Raw genomic sequence first — 22,733 nt, 5'->3', positions numbered from 1 at the left:
GATGAGTGATTACGTTATCTTTAAATATATCCCGAGGATGAAAAGTAAATTTATCTGTCGGCGTTACATATATTTCTAAGTCCATGAGAATAGGTTTTATTCCCCCATTCGGTTTGGAAGGAATATCAGCATGCTGTACTGTCGGTACGCTCGTCTTATTCAATTGAAAAGCAACTGGGAATAAGTCTGTACTCATGATTTGTGTTTCTATATACAGATAGATTTTAATGGAGGAGAATTTTCCATACTTCGGAATCGTACTAACATTCCAGACCATGTTAATATTATATTTCGGATTCAGGTTTAAACGAATTTTTTATTTTTTACTAAGAATAGATAACATACTGCAAACAATGGAGAATTTAATAAAGACATCGGCAGCAGCAAATACGACAACGGCCTATCGGAACGGTTCCCCTATCGGAACAGAAGTGTCAACCGCAGCATCGGACGCTCGATCCATAATAGAGACTAAACGTGAAAAAATACTCTGTGTCATCGCAAGTGGTCAAAGCAAGTTATTTTTTGGTAAGGAGATTTCAGTTGCTGACGTAGAAAAATGGGGAGATGAAATACAGTTCTCTTATAAGTGATAATATCACTCAAAGTTTCATAGATCTAGGAGCCCGCGCAATCAGTCAGGTAGTTCCAATCGATGACCGAGATAACTATGCCACTGATCTTAAAAAGGATTTTATTCTAAACAGTGAAATAAAACGATTATCAGGACGGATAGCCTACACATGGGGACCCATACTTGCTCTAGTTTCCACCGGTTTAATTACGGGTAAACATTTAAATTTTAAAATAATTGGGCTTAATATAATACCTGAAATAAATGGATTCAACTTCGCAAGCACCGACTCAGCAAACGACTCCGTCAGGGCTTCCGCCAGGGACTCCGTCAGGGGCCCCGCCGACTCCGTCACCTCCGACAACTACGCCACAGCGCAACATAGAGAAAATTACGTTACCGACGAAGCATCCAGGGAGAGTGGAAGCTGGCAAGAGATTAGCAGAATGGAACAGGCAAAACAAGGAGAAGAAATGAAAAGTAATGATTAATGCAGTGAGTATGACTGAAGCAAACTGTATAGACCTACCGCCTATGACGAAAGAACAGTGTGATAGCTGGTATAATAAATGTTATCTTGTTTTAGGAATTGTGGGAGTTTCATTGACTGCATTAGGGCTATATTGGGGGCGTGCTCGGCATAATTGTCCCCTCCGGAAAGATCCTCCCCAAAATCAGAAAGCGAAAAAAACAGAGCCCGTAGCGGCTCCGGGGGGGAGGGGAACCCAGCTCCTCTACATTGTATGAGATGGATTAACTCCGTAATTATTTTATTTTTCTATTTTATATACGTGTCAGCAATCATGGATACTAAAACAGTTGTAAACACAATGTACGATGGTATTGTAATCGCTGGACTTGCGATGGGATATCTTATGATCTCCAGCAAATTTTTGAAAATAGATATGGGCGATCCAAGTCAACCAAATTTAATTCGATTAGCAAAATTAGGCGGTGCGACTGCTGCCGCGGTTGCGACCAAAGATCTCCTTGAACAGAAAAATATTATTCCTGCAGAACCTTATAAATTGTAATAATATACAGTTAGCTATGGCCTCAGCAATAGGAATGACACTTCTTGGTGCTGTATTAAATGCAACGGCATTTACAGGAGGAAAATATTATCGGACAAAAGCTTTCTGGGAATGGTGATGCTCTTATTGAAGAGAAAGTCCGACATGATAAAGCATTAGAAAAATTTGAACATGATCGCAACGTCTGGTCAGAAAAAAGATTACTCCAGGCTGACTGGGAAAGAGAAAATCAGGCAAAGGATGCACGCTGCGGTAGAATTAAGAGATACAGATGCAGAAATCCTGGGAGAAGCAGAAGCGGTGGCCAACTCTACGCCAGGCCGTTCCGAAGGGCAAGCGCAATTCTCAGATTATTATCAGCCCAGTCCCGAGCAAAAGAAATATGAAATGATTTATATTGCAGGAGGATTGGTCGTGGGATGGTTTATGCTTCGCTAGGGTTCCTTCGGAACGGCTACAATAATTCAATACAAAAGTTAGTTGGCCTGTTATTGAAATTAACTATGTTTCCATTCTGATCTGTTATCCAAATACGCATTGAACTCATATGGTCTGAACCCTTTCTCAATGGCATGGAAATTGAGCCGTTTTAAAAATCATAGGTGACCTTTTCACCTATTCATTTTGTATCCCGGATGGGAAGTATTTGTAAACAGTCCGATAATTTTCCCTGTATGTATTCATCCGAGCCAGATGAAACATAACTTCCAGTAGGGTCAACGACATCTGAATGGACTATGTATTCATGGACTGTTAAGAAATCAGCTAGGCCTGGACTCATAGTACTTTTTATCACGGGGTTGTTCTCATTTTTATCTGAAAAGCCGACGAGGTTAGCGAAGTTACCTGTAGCATTAAAAAATACTTTAACATCTTTAGCCAAAGTAAGAAGAACGCGGCCTGTCGGCACATGTTTTTCAAAATTAATTTTTTGCTTCAACCCGATTGCTTTGTTTAACGTATCGGTATTGTAGTTACCCGGTCGTATTGATTTAGTCTTCTTCGGTTGGTCGCCTTCTTGATATTTTAATATACTATTCGCCCCCGTTATGTTATACCATGAGTTAAAGAGTGAGCACTCGAGTAGTCTTATCTTCGTAAACTGTGATATGTCAATGCAAGGGTAAAAATTGGTAGTAACCGGTTTGCCTGTTTCGCTTTCAATCCAAATGATCATCGTTGTACGTTGTATATTATTACAAGGTATTATTTTAATTTTCACTGTATATAGGTCCCTACGGAGTATGTCTGATTCAATTAACTTCGGCCTAGGTACAATTCGTATGCAAAATCTTGAGCTTGAAGATTTAAGTGATGTTCAAGTGAACAATAATACTAAGATAGCTGCTAATCATAATAAGGATTGCGTCCTTCGTTACAAGGACCGCGAAAAATATTTCGTTTTACCCTCTGCCGCGGTACAAAGTCACGAACATGCTGTAGAATTTTCCAAACTTACAGACATTGATGAAACTGTAATTGACGCCACAAAGGCTTCGAATGATCCAACTCCTTTTGCTCTGATGTGGGATGGGGATAGTAAGAAATTCATGCCTTATAATGTACCACGTAACATATTAGATATATTGGATAGTGAAATTGCGGGTGGAGTTACTGAACTTCCAGGAACTCCAAATGTTATTTATTTCGATAGCAATGTTAACAAATACAAGTTGCTTGATTTTCGCCGTTGGCTTACTCCTAAGAATCCATACATTAAACTACTCGGTATACCGATTCACCTCAAGATCAAACCTCTTAATACAATAATGTCTTCAGATAATACACTAAGAAGGTGGATAAATAATGGGGAGAATTATTGTTCATACAATGCTAGCGGAGTTCCAGTTAGATTATTTTGGGACACAACTTTAAAGAAACAGGGTCTGAAAAGTGTGGGGGAGGGGACAGCTGAATTAACTTTACAGACTATGAATCAACAGATGACTGATAATATGAAAATAATTGAGCATGGTACAGTTCTCATTAGGTGTGTAAAGTTAGCTACAGGAGATGAATATGATGATTTGGTTGGATATTACGCTATGAAAACAGATAACAGAACATCTTGTGATATTATCATAAGTATTGATAAAGATCGCAATGAAATGAGTATTGAATGTTTTGTTGGTGGGAATAGAGTAGAGAGTGGCTCCCTCCCCGACTCCGGAACTACGTTTGTACGTAAAGATAAAAGTGTTAACACTTTGGATATCAGTACCATTTATCTAAAACGTCTCATATTGTTTGAAGTAATGGTCTTCCGTCATATTTTAAGTTCTGAGGAAATTTCTAAAATTTTATCTATCGGGTGAACAAGTTCGTACCGATAGGTAGCCATATCAATGACAAGCAGGGGTTGCTCCACGGTTACCGCATTGACGCATATTGGAGCAACGAGTAGTTCTGGGGAGGTGTGAGGAATTTTGTAGCTTTTTTTAGGTAAGTGTCTCAGTTAACAACTTATTCTTACTACTCCCATGTTTCTCGCTCATAAACCGTTGCATTGTCCTCGCAAGTCGCTTTTCTCTTCTGCCACGGCACAAAATTTGATTTTAAATATTAAGTGTAAAACTTACATTTTCCTTCGCACAAAATTTGATTTTAAATATTAAGTATAAAACTTACTTTTTCTTTTGTTAAAATTAGTCCTCGCAAGTCGCTTTTCTCTTCTGCCACGGCACAAAATTTGATTTTAAATATTAAGTATAAAACTTACATTTTCCTTCGCACAAAATTTGATTTTAAATATTAAGTATAAAACTTACTTTTTCCTTTGTTAAAATTAGTCCTCGCAAGTCGCTTTTCTCTTCTGCCATGGCACAAAATTTGATTTTAAATATTAAGTATAAAACTTACATTTTCCTTTGTTAAAATTAAACTTGCACTTATTTATTGATAAGGATATATACAGCGGTTCGTGAACAAATGACACATGACGTTAAAAACGACAAATGGCGCTTTTCAAGAAATGTACCAATGAGAAATTTAATTATACGTACTTTGTGATCATTCAATCACAGTATGACACTGTGAAAGGCAATCTGCTACATTGATGTAAATGACTTGCGATGGCATTGTTACAAAGGCATTTATTACATACAACATTATTATAGGAATAAAATAGTACGTCTCAAACGTTCTTGTCAACTAGAATTACGTGATAATCGTGGTTGATCTTCATATCAGTTAGGGGAAAATGCTGTCATTTCACAAATAAAGCCATTTGGCTCTGAACAATTCGTCTCTCTCCATGTACCGTCTGATGAGTCTAACACAACACAATCTTTGGTGTCATTAAACATGTTGCTTGGAGACCAGTTCTCATATTCGCGATCACAGCCACTATCCCAGATAAAAGTGCCCTCAGTGTCGATATCATTGTAACCTGCAAATTAATAAAGACGTAAGCATATATTTCATCACGATAAAACAGTAAAAACTCCTGTTATGTAGATATTTCGAAATGTGGACAGATTGTACTCTACTCACCAATGAATACTGTACACGAAGGACAGGTTTCGTTGATAAGTGACGTCACAAACCGATTGTCACTGAGGTTTGATATGGTAACCAAGCGACCCCAAGCACTGTACATAACAGAGAGAGAGAGAGAGAGAGAGAGAGAGAGAGAGAGAGATGTGTCACAGTCTCTTCAGAAAATGGCTAAGGTATAATTATGAAATCGATTTGAAATATCCTGCATTAAGTTTGCTGAGAATGCACAAAGTTTGTCTGTTTACCACCATAACTCTCCTAAGCGTTCAACATGACAATATTCTGTTTGAGTACTCAAGTAAGTTAATGCATGGGTGTTTGTACCCATCAAGCCCAAAAGTAAGAAAATGATCAGTTATCTTTAAAAACCACCAGATTTGATTGATATTTGGCCTAGTTATTGGAATTATTAAATTCTTCAAAAAAAAACGTCTACCTAAATCTTGACGAGTTGAGTCACGTGACCAAATCTGTTATTTTCCCGCCAAAATTTACGTCTTTATTAATCTTAATATTCCAACCGTAAAGCATTAAATTTTCTTGATTTTCTTTGCACTTTTGGAAACAACATCTATCATATTCTTTCAAAAATACATGGCACTCATGAAACTCTATCTATACTTTTTTCTGATATTCAAAATATTCATGTTAAACGTCAAAAATATTGTATTTGTTGCTTTTTGTGAAGAAATAATGTTCAAAATTCAATAATTTTTCATCTGCCACTAGTTCTAACACAAGTTCCCATCCCATTTTAAATTAATTAGTCATAATATTTTAAATATTTTGATGTTTAGCGGTTGGAATATTCAGTTATTTGCAATATACAATTTTGGCGGGAAAATAACAGATTATGGTCACGTGACCTGACTTAGGTAATATATTATGATAAATTTCAACTTAATCAAATGCGAAACATATTTTTGGCAATTTTCACGACTTTCTGACCAGGTCTGATTAAAAAGTATGTTCAAACTGATTTTACATGTATGTAAGCCTATACCCATGCATTAACATACCTGAGTAACAAAACATTTTAGTTACTTACGACATGCATTGCTGACGACTCCTTTCGAAATTCATTGGTGTAGAGTTCATATAACGGTAACACTTTCCATCATGAAAAGACCAACCTGTTTTAAAGATTCAAATGTAAACATATTGATATAACCAATTACAAAGAATTGATGGATAGATAATTTGATTTATAGTTTAACAATGACGTATTGAGAAAAATGGTACATGTCCATCGAGTGGCACAAAATTAAAAATCTCTTCATCGTCGTACTCAACAGAATACCTTATCTTTTCTTTTGTTGTAAAGAATGTCGTTGCCGCTATGATTGTTATCTGAGTTTTCATACGCACGATCATTACCGTTGTTGTAAGCACCAAGGTCTTCATTGTCAAATTTTTGTCTCCGTCATGGCAATTATATTGGGCATGACTTCGTTATCATTATTGTCAACACCAATTTCACTGTCATCACTATCGATATGAGCGAAGATATTCATCAGTGTCTTAATATTAAAGTAAATCTACATCATCATTATGACTTCCCATAGATAGTGGACTTCCGCTCAACTGTCAATAGTTTTCCATAATCTCGCTAAATCGAATCACTTTATGAAGGCATAATTGCACACAGACATCATTAATAACATGTAGTGGAAACTTACCATATGTGCACTCACGTTCTTTGTCGGTATCTGTAACATAAAACAGATACACATCAATTTAATTAATGATTAGCGAGCAATATTCAAATACAATGTGTGTAAATAAGGACACTTGACCACCAGTACTGTCAGAAATCTGCATTTTTTAATTCTAATGTTTACAGAACTGTACAAAATATGTGGAACCAATCTATTTCATACAGAATTATCTAATTTGTGTGTTTACCTTCTTCACATATGAAATGGTTTTCCGCTTGACAATCATCTGTCGTCCAGAGATAATTATACTCGCGAGTCATCTCTATACTCAAAAGAAAAAATAAAAACCAAATTATAGGTATGAAATCTTAATATAAGAACTACGGTATCCACCTTATTTCAGATTCGGACTTGTTCGAGCCGGTGAAAATTGAACAAAGGTAAGCTGTGTAGGTCGTGAACAACGTAACACGATTCATGACAAATTAAGATTTGTTGGATTGACGTACGGAAATTAGAGGAAGATTCGATTCGAGAGTGTGCTAAGTTGTCAACATCTGATTTGGGAGTGGCTTCATCCCTTCGTATTATACTGCAGATTACATAAGAAGATAGAGTGAGATAAAAATACTTTTTGCTCCTTGAAATAGCACCCCCAGTTTTTTCATAGTTTCCGTAAACATTAGGAATAAGCTTCGATTAAATATATGTCGTCACGATATGCACGTTTGATCAAGTGGTTACAACTCAGGCTGTGCCTGAAGTCTCTACCTTTTGCAGTGATTTGACGAGCTCTGTGCGATTTTCACATCACACTTAGTCACAATACTGTCAAAAGAGAACAATTCAACACGAAAGCAATCATTTTCGAAACCAAACATGCACCAACCAAATGATGGCCCGAACAACGCATTGGCGTGGCTGATATATGTATAGGTAGCTAGCTAGCTACGATTATTTATACGATTGTCGCTTTGACCAGATCCAGATATGATAGAGAGATAGTTAGATAGAGAGACAGACTGACAGGCAGACAGACAGGTAGCTAGCTACTAGCTAGCTAGCTAGCTAGATTGATAGATAGATAGATAGATAAATAGATAGATGTGTTTTGTGTTTTGTCTCAAAGTAGGTCACTGCTTTTTGGTACAACATATAAATACGTCCGAATGATATTCTTGCTTACCTGTGTCTTCCGTGAAAGTATTGTTGCCAGTGTTCCCCTAAAACGAGCACAAGCGAAGTTAGCACTAGTCCAGTCACGTGATTCCTGAACAATGAAGTAACAGGTACCATTTAAGACCAATCCCTTATCATTATGTCCACATACATCTGTGTCATCTAAATGGATGTAAGCGGGATAATTGTTTGACTCAAAATATCATATATGACATTGTCTACAAATAAGCTGTGGATAAGGTTGTCAAATACACATTTAATTTATCTTTCGATCGATGTAACTCTCCAAAATGCACCTTTAGCTTAACGGATAACCACATTGAAAATCTTCCATGGAATTACAACGCGGTTATACGGCGTGTTTTCCATTTGATAAAAATTACAAATTGAATTGTTAGTGTGATTGCAACCTGCATTTGTAGGAGATATTGAAATTTGATCACATGACTGTGCATTCAAAGTTGGGGTTTAAAGATTTACAACGCATTTTGAATTCCTTCCCTGGATGAAAAGGTGTCTATTATCTCCCATGAAACGTTCGCGTAAATACGAAGTCCAACACTTTGTCCTTTATTTCTGCAACTCATCTCAAGGTTACCGTGCAAGCTTACTGCTCATCAAACTGCCATTTTGTACTGAATGTGTCTCCTGATGACAATTAACTAACCTTTTCTGCCGATTTCTTTGGAACAAGCACGATTTCTGTTCCTATCACAATTTGTATTGTCCAGTTTGTATCCAAACAGCTTTCGCATATCTGTAACGGTGAGTGTTGCGTATGAAATAGCAAGTTTTCGAAGAAGGTATTAATAAAACTTAGAAGAAAATTAGTAATCGATATCGTTACTAGTTATTAAGTGTTGCTGCAATAGCTCTATCAGTAATGAAAAATGTTCTCTTTATTTTTTTCCAATGTGCAAGCCTTTCTGTTTAGACAATTGCACTTTTCTGCATGCTGCATAAGGTATAAAGTAGCACTCACAGACGCAAAGATAACCCTTTGGAAGTCTGTTCGGTTGATTGAACCAAAATAAACCAGTAGCGATATCTAAGGTGTTGTCAACATCCGTGAAGAGAAATTCTCCCATTGTGTTATGAGTAGACGCTCCTATCCAGAATCCAGGTTTTCCGTAACCATGTGTTTCGAACATGTAGTATACAAGGAATTCCTGGCGTCGATAATAAGAAAGCACAAATGTTAGTGGCCATAGAGGGGTTAATCACTGTTTTCCACCGGGAAGAATATGTGAGTCTTGAACCGCTACTTTCATTTCAATAAACCTGGAAGATCTTCTCTGATATAGCAATACAGTAACTTTAGGTAATAAAGTGCTTGAATTATCATTTAGGACATCTTTAAAAGTTACTTTCAATTTACGTTAAAGTGTTTAAGTATTGAATAGTAAGTAATAGCTTGCAGAATACAACTTCGTGTCGGACACATATATTTACGATCATACATACAAGTGTTGTTTTGGTATTTATCATAGCAAGCTGTCCTCCTCTCACCACACAATCCTGTTCACTCGTTATCCAATCCATTTCACCGTCTTCAGACAACCAAAAGCACTGGTCCCCATACTTTGCGCCAGTTTCATTACCAAAGGTGCAATCTTCGTAGCTTGGATATGCTTGTTATGTTTAAAGATGGTTTATATTACTATCAATATCAAGTAGAGCCATTATCAGCCACGCCAATGCGTTGTTCTGATAATGAAAGCTCACATCACAAATATCTGTTCAAAGATATTATTAAAGCACTGTCATAATAGAAAATGACTTGTTATATTATGGCTTTATTAAGTTTACTGTCATTTCTACCCTGTAGGCTCGTAAAACGTGTTTAATCGTCGATAGCTGATCATGCAGAGTATTACATTATTTATATTTCAAGTCATGAGTGAAATTACTTACGTATTCCAGTGAAGTACACCGATGCTGCTTCCGGTCCACCACACTTGAAATACTTGTTACCCGGACAGGGGGTGTTGCAGAATGATTCGTCTACTTTGTCGTTTCTCTTGTACACAAAATGACAGTAGCACTTCACGTTGCTGACATCGCCAGTTACAAAGGCAAAGATAGTTCCGTAATCGGAACAAACTTTGACGCACCTTGCTGGCGTCAACGTTGAATCACCTTCAATAGTTTCCTAAGCTCCTTGCTTTTCAGATTGCTGTGACTTCAGCAGGTTAAAACACCCCAAATACGAAATATTGGCGATGTTTTCTGTAAAAATATAATAAAATACCATACTGCTGTGTCCTCAAAAACCTTGAATGAGATCACAGGTAATAGCAATGCGGATAAATATTGTGATATAGCCCGACGATCGCTGAGAATTTTACCCTTGAATTTAATTGTAACGACTGACTATGAAATGACCGACAGTAACCCCATGCACGAGTTGTATCGTCAGAATGATCTATCCTTGTTTATTTAACGGACCTTCTAAAGTTTCATTTGATAAAATTTTCAAATTGAATGTATTTGTTTTAAAACTGCTTAAATCATTAGCATTGGTAGGACGTTGATAGACCTTCCTGCCCTATGCTGATATATGTACTTACTAAATGTAGAGGAGAGTGACCTTCCTCTCCGATTGTCTTTAGTTAATTATAGATGCATACTAAAGGTATGACAACATGTGGATTTTGAGACGATTTCAGTTGTTCTCTTTCTAGCGAGAGACATTCTCTCATTCGACTAGACACTGAGATGTATACGCTCTGAGACCTTGGCGTTCTGACTTCAGTGAGAAGCCAAGTCTCTTTTTTTACTGTGGTGGACCATGTCTTTGTAGACGACCGACCTTTCTACTAGATATTGTAACCATGTAGACGTATCGTGATTAAAGTAATTAAATCATGGTGTACCACTCGCGTGTATGTGCCTTATAACCGGACCCTGACACGAGTAATGCAGAATAGTACCGTCAACCACGAACAAAATACGTACCGGGACGATTACAACCAAACTATCACTCGACATTACCACGTTACAATATACATGTATATAATCCTATAATACTCGATTTTTTTCGCGGAGCCGCACAAACTTCTCGCCTTCGGCTCGAAGTTGTACGGCTCCGCGAAAAACACTCGTATACGATGACGTCAAACAGAGAAACATTTCATTTGGTTATATATTTATCACATGAACAGTCTTGTAATTTTTCTGTTGATGTGAATGGATCAAAATAATTGTCACAAATTGTATGATTTTTTGTAGCGATTTGTGTTTTATTTACCGGTATTACTTTAATTTAATGAGTGAAGCAGCCCGTCATGAATTACCGATACTTTCTTTCATAAAGCCGATCAAGTTGAAATTGCCATACACCATGTGGTATCTCCACCAATCAGACATACGGATTAAGTCATATAAATCTGCCAATCATTGTCTCGCACTGTCAAGACGCCAAGGTAAGTCGACCATCGGTCAACGTAGCTGGGTTCAACGCGTTGGCGACGGATAGCCATAGCATTTTCAGTTATTTAGAATATTTACAAATATATTATAAAGTTAATGCAACGAAACGATCGGAGCAGTAGTTCTCATTCTTAGAAATGCCATTACTTTTAAAAATATCAATGTTTACGTCTTACGTACTCTGGTATAATACAGTGACACATATCTCGCCCGTGGATACCTCCAAATTTTGTTACTTGACGGAAACTTTACTCTGCTGTCAGAGACAACTTTCGATATATTCACAGCTCTGCGCTGCATAGTTCAGTATATAGCTCGACAGCCGATGTCTTCGCAACAGCAGGTTCGATTCCGATAGCGATTTACGGAACATTCTATGTGGCGAAGGAAATTTATCGCTGTTCGTCGAATTACTTGTTTTTGCCTTATAAGTCGCTTTCCCGAAGATCATACGGTTCCTATTTATTCAGTTGAACCGATGTTAAGGTGTAGCTTTTTGGTTTATCGCCAGGTACGATGTCCACATTGATCCTTACTACTCGACTGCAGCCGCGACGTTACTGAGCCATTAAAATGATCAAAAGCAACCCCTCTGTCCATTCGATTCTTGGAAATAGCTACAGCCTTAACGACTCAAAATTTCGTTGGACATGGTGTAACTGTGTCCGATGGCTTTGTTTCGCAGGAAAAGTCATTGCACTTCTCACATATCGCCTGTTCATTTTGAAGTAGTGGAGAAAGAACTTTCAGGAGTTTTGCAAATTTCAGATAGTCGTGATCAGATCCCCCAAGTAACATCTGTCTTACCTTCAGAACAATGTTCACCGGGCTGACCAATGTCACAGTATTCAGTTCCAGTGCCATTGTTTCTATAACACCAAGTCACGCTGTCGTTGTTTGGGTTTCGACAAAAGTTGTGATCGCCCAATCCCCGACCAGGGTAATTCCTTGGTGTTGTGGTATGTTTGTTTGGTGTTTTGTTGAGCCAGTTCTGGCATTCATCTCCCATAGCTGTCCTGCTTACAAGCCCACGGTAATCGCTGCCATTGCCATCATAGTAACACTCAGTGTTCCACTTTCCTAAGATAAACAGTGTGTTGATTTATTGACATTTGTTATATGTAAAGTAACTGTTGTAGTTTTTCTTGTCCTGCTGGATACTGTGGTTGTGTTATATTATTTGTTTGTTTGTTTGTTTGTTTGTTTGTTTGTTTGTTACTCAATAAATTGCAGCTGCTTCTCGAAATATATACTATGGCACATAATGCACTATTATGAAGTTATTACGTAAATACCGAAAAGGATTGGCGCCATGTATCGCCCTCTACTTTGCGTCGGGCGATTCGCTGTGTCAATGTCCTCGTGCATTCTTTGCCGTATTTTCGAGATAACCTCATTATATACACATCTTACATTCGTGACTTGGGAATCAAATTGTCAGAGGAAAGACAGTTTTCGTGCAATGTCAACAAAAGGATTGGCGCCATTTATCGCCCTCTACTTTGCGTCGGGCGATTCGCTGTGTCAATGTCCTCGTGCATTCTTTGCGGTATTTTCGAGATAACCTCATTATATACACATCTTACATTCGTGACTTGGGCATCAAATTGTCAGAGGAAAGACAGTTTTCGTGCAATGTCAACAATTTTTCTCCCGTTTTTAGCGCAAGTGTGGAACGATATCTCGGACGCGCTTCTGCAAGTTCTGGATATTATTTTTGTTTACGAGTGTTATTTTAACCAATATGTGCGTCACTCACCTATATGAAGTGCAAGCGTGTCACATTGCTTTCCTGTGAATACATCAGTGTTGCAAAGACAAATGTAACCACTGGAACTGCATGATGGCTCACAAACAGCTGGTGCGGAACATGGCGAACTCGCACATGCATCGGCTTTGCACGAATCCTACAGATGAAAACAAGTCATTGTCAATAGTTGAAATGGTGAAAAAATGATGCAGTGACGAGTGACAATGGAAGAGAGAACGACTTTGATGTGATATGGCTGTACATATTAGTAGATGTTGAACGACTTCATTCAAATAAGTTCAAGTAATAACGAAATAATTAAATTACATTTTTGATAATATCACATATTTTTAAAATTGACGTAAGGGTACTTGATACATGGATTTCACATTTGTACGGTATAGGTTGATCAAAATAATTTGCTTTAGTTTTGATGAAATGATAGCGAAATACGCATCGTCTATTTCAGGAGAAATATTTTCTTCAACATATTTTGCTCTGAAAACACTTCACTGATAACTTTAACTGAATGTTTTTTGCGACTAGAAATATCATAATGAATTTTTGATGTTGTAATAAAATTGTCTTTTCACTTGAAACCAAGGTTTCTCTGAAAACATTCAACTAACAGCTTGTCAGTGTTGTATGTACTTGCTGAGGGATAGCTGACGTCCCTTCATTGACATGTGAGCTTATCAATTTGGTGATTGTCCTTGTAAATCTTAGCTGGCGACGACTTTTTTACATAATGTGTCAAGAATTACTTGAGAGCAAGTAAATCATTGTTGTTTAGAGTTGTTCACACTAGCATGGAATTAAATATGTAATTGCAAAAAATTTTCTGATTTTTCTCATTTTCTGATTACACTGAATTTTGATACATGGTAGCCACAGAATAAGTCATTGAGTATGTTCCCGTGGTCATGAAACGTGCCTTTTTGCATTTCTAGGGTCTTTCTAACCTGAGATTAAGGAAACGTTCCATTCTGTAAGCCAGTGGAACAAGAACAATTTGACAAGTAACACTGACCAAATTTCCAAAATGATACGTCTCTGCATACTTCAAAAAAATAGACATTCTAACAATGTTCAACATACGTTGAGACAAGTGTCCTAAGATTAAAATCTCACAAATCAGTCATTGAGTAAATGTTCATGGTGAACATAATGCTAAATAACGTAAATTAGATCGTTTACAGATAAAATAATAGTGAAATTTAAATAATTATAGGCTAATATTTCCACCGCGAAATTAACAACATAGCTTCCCTATAGTACCTTTCAAATGAGTCATTGTATTTGATTTCCAGGTGCCTCTGGGAGTTCCAATCCGATTTGAACAACTTATTGCAAAATTTGCAAATGTAAATTTTCCGTTATGATTTCGCATTTGGCCCGAATAACGCCAACTCTTAATTCTTAATTAATTAATTAATTAATTAATTAATTAATTAATTAATTTATTAACTAACTAATTAATTAATTAATTAATTAATTGATTTAGACCTCCAACAACAATGTGATACAGTTTCAAACTATGTACATTCGCACTTACAGGGGGATTTACATTTAGCTTTTCTTTTAAAATTCGAAACAGGAATATTAAAACTTGGCAGACATTGATTAAAAGCGTTTATGTAGTATTGAAATGCAATTAAAAAGTAAACTGCTGGTACATTTAACTCTACCACCAGGTTCATGAAATGTGTTTTTTCAGTCTATTTGATCACTCGAGAATGTGTAAATTAAAAATCGGTTGGTAATCGAGAAGGGCATAAACTGATTTGTGTAAAAAACAAGGCCAAAATAAGTGCGCCTTTTAGACAACATTTGTAAATTGAATCTAACACACAGATCATCAAATGAATTATCATCCTATCTTACGTTTACAACATAACAAATATTTCACAAATTTACGCTACGCATTTTCTAGGTTGTCTGAGTACACTCCGTCAGTACTATTCCAAATAACTGAGGCATATTCTTAGTTTAGTTCTGACGACTATTTTGTAAACCATGAGCAATACATCCACTAACAGCCTTTTTGCAGAACTTTTTGGCATACCAAGTAGTCTTCGAGTATCAGTGATAATAAAACAGCATGAGTTGAAAAAGTTAATTTGGTGTCGAGTGTTAATCCTAGATCACTTTAACTACAAACTGTCTCCACATGTGTGCATCAACGGTATAAGCTCTGTCAATTGGCATTCTTTTCAAAGAAAGACGAAGCATACACACTTGGCATAATCAAGGTGCATTTACCTTCTCAGACCAAGTGGACAAGTAATTGATATCCTCTTGTAACATTGAATGTTAACCGTGATATTGTCTGATAATGTTAAAATACCATTAATTAAGCCTGTTTTCAACATTCCTTCGCCTAAATTGAAATTATCACCCCAAATTACATACAAAACTTATAAATTGGTGCCACATCATTATTGTGATGACGTCATAAAGCCAAAATGGTAACCCAAAATTACAAAACGACCGATTATGAAATTAACTATACTCAGGACAATAACCCATTTACACATTACGGGAAAGCTCCATTAACTTAGGAATACCCGACTTCCTAGAGGATCAATTTCACAGACTTGCCTTTCCTACAATGGCACTACAATGGCACCAGCTGGATTAGATAAAGATAACAATGGAACATTCACACTACGGGGATTAAAAGTCTTCTGTTTGTCACCCGAGTTGGTCAGGCAAGGACTCGGGTTTCAGGTACCTTGCAAGTTAATGCAGTCTTCCCCTAATGATGTACGTGACCAAATGATAGTTTACAGGTACTTTGTATTGATGATCCATAAACTCAAAATAAGAGATAATTGAAACAATGCTTAGCAAATAAGCTCAACACAAGTAACAAACTATTATGAGATAATTGACTATTTAAGAATAACCTCTTTTTGAAAAATTATATCGAAAGGAAATAATAATAACTTTAAACAACCTAACATTTACCGATACTTAAAATTCAAATTGACAACACTACATCACGAGAAGTGGTTTTACAGTTCGGTGTTCCCCAAGGTTCCGTACTGGGACCAATATTGTTTACCCTATACACTGCACCTCTCGATGATATTATTTCGTTCCACGAGCTAGATTACATGCTGTACGCAGATGATAATGGAGTATATGCAGTCTGCAATACCCCAAATGATGTTATTGTAGATCTTGAGCGATGTGTGGAGGATATACGTCAATGGATGAAATCCAATATGTTAATAGTGAACGATGACAAAACGGAAGTAATACATTTCTCGTCACGTTTTAAGAAAGATGTGAATGTATTAGATAGTCTCAGAATTGGAACGTCTGAAATTATACCATCCAAAACAGCCAAAAATCTCGGCCTCATGCTTGATTCGGACGGTTTTATGACGAGCCATGTAAACACTATCTGTAAATCGGCTTATTTTGCCCTGTATAGAATTGGGAAAATTCGTTCCTTGATTGATGTTCCAACCGCTGAGAAGCTAGTACATGCGTTTGTTACACCACGACTAGATTATTGTGACAGTCTTTTATATGGAATCAGTAACTACCAGCTTCAAAAATTACAATCCATACAGAATGCTGCAGCACGGCTCATTACTGGTACAAGAAAGTTTGAACACATTACACCCGTTTTGTTTAAACTCCACTGGTTGCCCGTTAAGCAGAGAATAAAATTCAAGATCATTCTCATTACATTTAAAATCATTTCCGGCAGTTGTCCAGAATACCTCCGTTCATTGATTGACATCCACATTCCTCGTCGCACCCTTCGTTCGTCAGGCAAATTATTGTTACAGAGGCGCGACACTAATACAACAACTAAAAGCTATGGATTCCGCGCCTTTTCTATTGCGGCGCCGATTCTATGGAATGATCTTCCTTTTAATAATCAGATTGACTGCTCAATTGATTCATTTAAACGTTATTTGAAAACATATCTTTTTAAAGATTATTATAGTGTTTTATTCAGTTTTGCTAATTTTATCTGTCTGTTTTTACTTTTTATTCATTCAGTTTTTCTTTTTAATTGTGTACATTTTTAAGTCTTGTAAAGAGCACTGAGACGTAGTGGAGTGCGCTTTTTAAGAAATAAATAATAACAATAATAATAATAACAAATGGCGGCCGTCCCTTTGTTTACTCTATTTAGGGAGATAAAATTTTTGATTGTTCTAAAATTAAGACTGTTATATTTTTCTAACGCCAAGATCTTTAAACCGAGCCGCTACAAGTGATAGATCAGAAAATTCTTGTAAAAAGTTGACAGCACTAATATCTGTCTCCCATGGTTATTCTGCCTTAAGGTGCTGACTCTATTGTGTCTTATTCGCTTTGGCATTTGTGTTATCTTGTCATCAAAATTACTTCATTTAGCATCTCTTTATTCTACTGTTCTACATAAACCCTGAACGCGTAATCGGTCTTACACTGTGATGTAATGAGAGACTTTCGAGCTTTCTGCGATAAAAGTACTGGTGGCACACGCTAAAATTTATAAAGTGAGGATATCATCAACAATATCAATTAGAGAAAAACTTTTTGGAAGTCGAACGGAGAGCGTTATGGTGCGAGTAATTGTGGTCTGTGCCAAACATTGATGTTAGAGCACAAAAGCACTTTAGTTTTTCGGCTCTCTGCATCGTTTGACGTTATCATTGATGTTCGTTTCCGTGAAAGTTAATTCAAGAAACAAAAGGCTGTTTATCTGTAAAATGAGAATCCCCAGATACCATAAGAAAGGGAAGACAAATGTCGAAAGTCACCAACACAACACAATCATAAACATAATATTCAAACTTACCACATTATTACGATGAGAGTTGTAAAGTCTTGCACCGCAAAGAGGTGAACGAAAAAACAAACTTTCATTCAGTATGAGCAGGAGAGAAAACACACCAACTGATTTCCTTCGATTCATTCTTTCAATGACAAGAAGACAGGCTTCGTTGAAGAACTGTTTCAAATGGCTTAGGAGTAAATCACTCTGTAAATTATCTGAAAGTTTGACTCGTAGCGTCTCCACTAAGATAATGCGTGGAACTTTGGAAGCAGCGTCAAGTGTTGACATTTAGGAGTTGGACAAATTAAAGTGAACTTCCTAAATAGCTACGGGTTATCATGAATTTATCATACCTATTTTATGACTTTCATTTTTTTCTCTTACTTAGCCCAAACTGCTAAAAACCACCTAGAGTAATCGGTCAAGGTAACGTCAAAAGTCTCTCTAGAAAAGTGAAAATAAATTGCGACGAGGAAGAATTACATTGATGATGTTAACAAAACTGGGCATCTTCGCCGTTTTCTGAATCATATCTTCATATCATACAATCATATCTTCAGGATATATACTCTGCCTTCGAGAAACGACCAAGCTTCATTCAAAATTGAGTATTGGCAATGATGTATAAGACCAATCAAAGTCAATCAATATCTTCAATAACAACAATTTTTCTTACAATGGCGCTCCCTGTTGATTAAAAGAATGAAGTCTTTACCAGAGATAGTGTTGACAGTTTTTTTCAGAGATAGCTCGTATTCCATAGTATGCTTCCTACAGCGTGTTACAATGACAAATAATCTTCACAAAATTTATACATCACCAACTTGGGTCGTTCTAATAGACAAAGCAGTCTCGGAGCAGAAAGTTTGGCTCTCAGCATTTTGCATCTAGCAAAGCTGAAACGTATATGATAATGATGCCCTCAAGAGTATTGATGCATGATATGGGGTGAAATGTACTCTTGCTGTGCTGTGCTTTAGGCTCAGCTTTATCCACGACTTGCAACCTTGGCTTTCAAGTTTATTCCTTTACATTGGGCTGACCTTCACACGTTTTTCTGTGACTTTTTTCGCAGTTTATTGTTGTGCTGAACAAGTATACAGAATCTTACACAAGCAAACTCCGTAGACAATAAAATTTACAATGTCTCCTGGAACCTTAAATTTGAATTCGAACTCGTGTACAGTTCTAAACAGGAATTTGGTGACCTGTTGTAATAGTGTCGTTAAAATTGATCGAGAATTGTAGAGTCTGTTTCATTGGACTAGAGAATAGGGTACTAACGCTGTCTACTACACTTTTAAAAAGTCGATAATTGTAACATTTAATTTCGTTTTCAATATAACTGTTGTAGATGTGAATGCCGAGGACTTGTTATACTCCCATTTTCATGTCGACATTCAAAGTATTCAGCTTTTCAGGTCAGCCTGTGCATACGTTGTTGCATAATTCTCTTAATATGATGAAATGAGCGTTCTTGAAGTTTTCGGAATACTGAACTGTGAATGAATACACTGTTCATTCATAAAATCCACATACAATTAACCACCACTTTAATTTTTTTCCAATCAATTATTTTATAATAAAGCTCAACTTATAGTGCCATTCATTTTACTTTGCCACTTACCGGTATAATGACAGTTAGAGGCCAGGCTATTCACATTAGGTGAAAGCATGCAAACAATTGCAACTTTATATTCCTAAGAATATATTTCTCATTTTAATTGGATATCAACAACATTGTCTTCCTGCTAATGTTTTTATTGGTTTTGATCAGGATTTTTTTCCAGAAATTACCTACTCTTGACAGATTTCCTAAGATGTTTTCATGGGTTTTGTTTCATAGTAATGGAAAAAAATATACTAATACATGTAGTTTGACCTTGTTCGGAGGAGGAATCCAAAGCTTCTTTCAGGGTCATATTACGATTAAAACAAACCATGGCGAGAAAAGAGAGCTCTTATACCTCCAAGGACTACCGTACGCGTTTGTACTCTTCATTACTGCAAAGGGTACTTTTCATCTCGATTTCTATCCAGAAGTATTTTACTGCAATTCAATTGTCCCCTACAAAACCTAGGGAACCTGTCAACATTATTCATTCACTTTAGACTGTTGTACAGGAATTTCAAGTGAACCCCATCCATTTCACTCGGAACACAACGTCTGCTACTCTTGCAAGGTTACATGTAATAAAGCCCTGTACAAACAATTTACTTAAAAAATGTCCTCCACCACTTGCAAAATACTGACCTCAGACTATTTCACTCATCCTCAAGAAAACCTGACCTTGCCTAAACAATTCTCTTGCCAGCATGCCACAGGCACATTTGAGTCAACCCCATTCAGTATACTTTGAATAATCAAGTAGTTATGAAAGATTGTATATAATAATGTCCTCTACAGCCGTTTGTATATTTTCCATGTTCAGATCCCATTTGTTTAAATGAATTCAAGACACTTAAATGTCACAACTTCTATTCAAAGAGAAAAAGGAAACATCGCTTTGCCTGTTTGGTCCTTCCGGACTTCGAAACTGCACTTACAGCCACATTTGTACACTTTTACTGTACAGTGACAAATATATATTTAGCGGGGACTATGCCATTGACAATGGCTTGTTAAAGGTAGTGTGGACGTCGGAAATGAAAGACTGTAAATCTTTCCTCAGCCATTTTCTCAACGAGTGGAGATTAAGAATCAGGGGTCACCGTCCAAACTTTGGTACCAACGAAACAAATTACTAAACATTTACCGATACTTAAAATACAAAATGTCGGCTTTCCCTGTGTTAACTTTATGGAGGGAGATAACATTTTCGATTGTTGTTCAATTAAGACGGTAAAATTTTTTCTTCCTCCAAGAGCTTCAAAATGAGCCCCAACAAGTGATGGATCGGAAATATTTGCAAAATATTGACAACAGGAATATTCGTCTCTCAGGGACATTCCGCCTTAAGGTGCTTACTCTATTGTGTCTGATTCTCTTTGGCATTTGTGTTATCTTTTCCTCAACATTACTTTGTTTAACATCTCTTTATTCTACTGCGTCACATACAACCTCAACGCGTAATCGGTTTTACAGTTGATATGTAATGACAGATTGTTGTACATTCTGCGGTAAAAAGTATTGGACGTACAAGGATAGTTTCAGTAAAATTTAAAAAATGAGGATATCATCAACAATATAAATTAGAGAAACACTTTCGGGAAATCGAACGCAGGGCGTTGTGGCGCGAGTGATTTAGGTGCTTGCTTAACAGCAATTGATGTCACAGCACAAAAAAAACCAACAAAAAAACAAAAACACTTTTGTGTTTCCCCTCAGTCTGCATCATTTGACATTATAATTGATGTTCGTATCCATGAATGTTAATTCAAGAAACAAAAGACTCTTTACAAGTAAAATACGAAATCCCGTGATAACATAAGAGAGGGAGAAAGGGAAAACAAATTTCGAAAGTCATATTCAAAAGAAATCTACATTATTCTTTCTTATTTTAATTGTCAAAGTCGTCTGTGATATTCCGTCAGTATTGAGTCAATGTGGAGTACATGAAGCCTTTTTGAAAGGTATTGAGTAAGTCTTCGACGCATGAGTTGCCTCCGTATCTCACGCTTAGCGTGATCTCTTTACGCTTGAATGCGCCTCGGGGACGTACTGGTAGTAGGCCTCTGAAATTTTTACAATCACTTGAGGGGTCTCCTTTAAAGCTCTTGGAGTAAGAAACGTTTTCACCGCCTTAGTTTTTCGATTTTTTTTCTTATGGAGTTAATATTCACCCGTGAGTAAAGACAAAGGCGAGCCTTCCATTTGTCGATATATTCTGTGAGATTGGGAAAAGAACAATCCTGATCTGACAATCTCTGCAGCGACTTATCGTGGTGGCGTGACCACTGCGCCCCAAAGACATCCCACTTTGCGCATTAATGGCGTCCAAAGTTTTTGCCACACATACGTTGAGTAGCCGTACGACATTTTCGATCTATTGTACACAGTATAAGGAAAAAACGTATTTCGACGTTACATGATTATCTAAATATTTACCTAAGAATCGGCAGATTAATAGTTTTTATAATCTCAGCTAACAGCGATTGAATGTTTATCTATATGAACCGCAAGCCTCGATTTCCATCTCATGTTAATGAGATGTCCGCAATTCTTACCTCTTTGAAAGTATTCAAAATTTTCGGTTTTACGTTTTCGAGTAAAAGCAGGTTTTGGGCACGGCTCACTTTTAACGTTGTTACTAGACAATCTAAAAAATCTATGATACTTCATACTCCCAGGGTAAAAATACTGTCTGATACTCACCATGCCAAAACTATCTATGAGCTAAGTTTTCTGACTCAAGGTTCTGTAATTTCAAATATCACAATGAAACAGGATTTTAGGAAACATCTTAGGTAACCCGTCAAAACCAGTAATTTCTGAAAAAAATCCCGATCAAAATTGATAAAAATATTCTTAGGAAGACAATGCTGTTGATATCAAATCAAAATGAGAAAGATATTCTAAGGAATATAAAGTTGTGATTTTTTGCTTTCACCCGATGTGAGTAGTCTAGCCTCTAACTGGCATTATACCGGTAAGTGGCTCAGCAAAATGAACGGCACTATAAATTGAACTTTATTATTAAATAATTGACTTGATTAATTGTACATAGTTTTCATGTACGAACAGCGAATTCATTCTCAGTGCAGAATTCTAAAACATTCAATAACGCTCAAGTTATCATATTAAGAGATTTATGTAACAACATATGTACATGCTGATTTGACAAGCTAAATACTGTGAATATCATCATTAATATGGGAG

This window comes from Ptychodera flava, chromosome 1, assembly GCF_041260155.1.
Source record: "Ptychodera flava strain L36383 chromosome 1, AS_Pfla_20210202, whole genome shotgun sequence".
Lineage (NCBI taxonomy): Eukaryota > Metazoa > Hemichordata > Enteropneusta > Ptychoderidae > Ptychodera > Ptychodera flava.
This window is presented reverse-complemented; position numbering follows the sequence as displayed.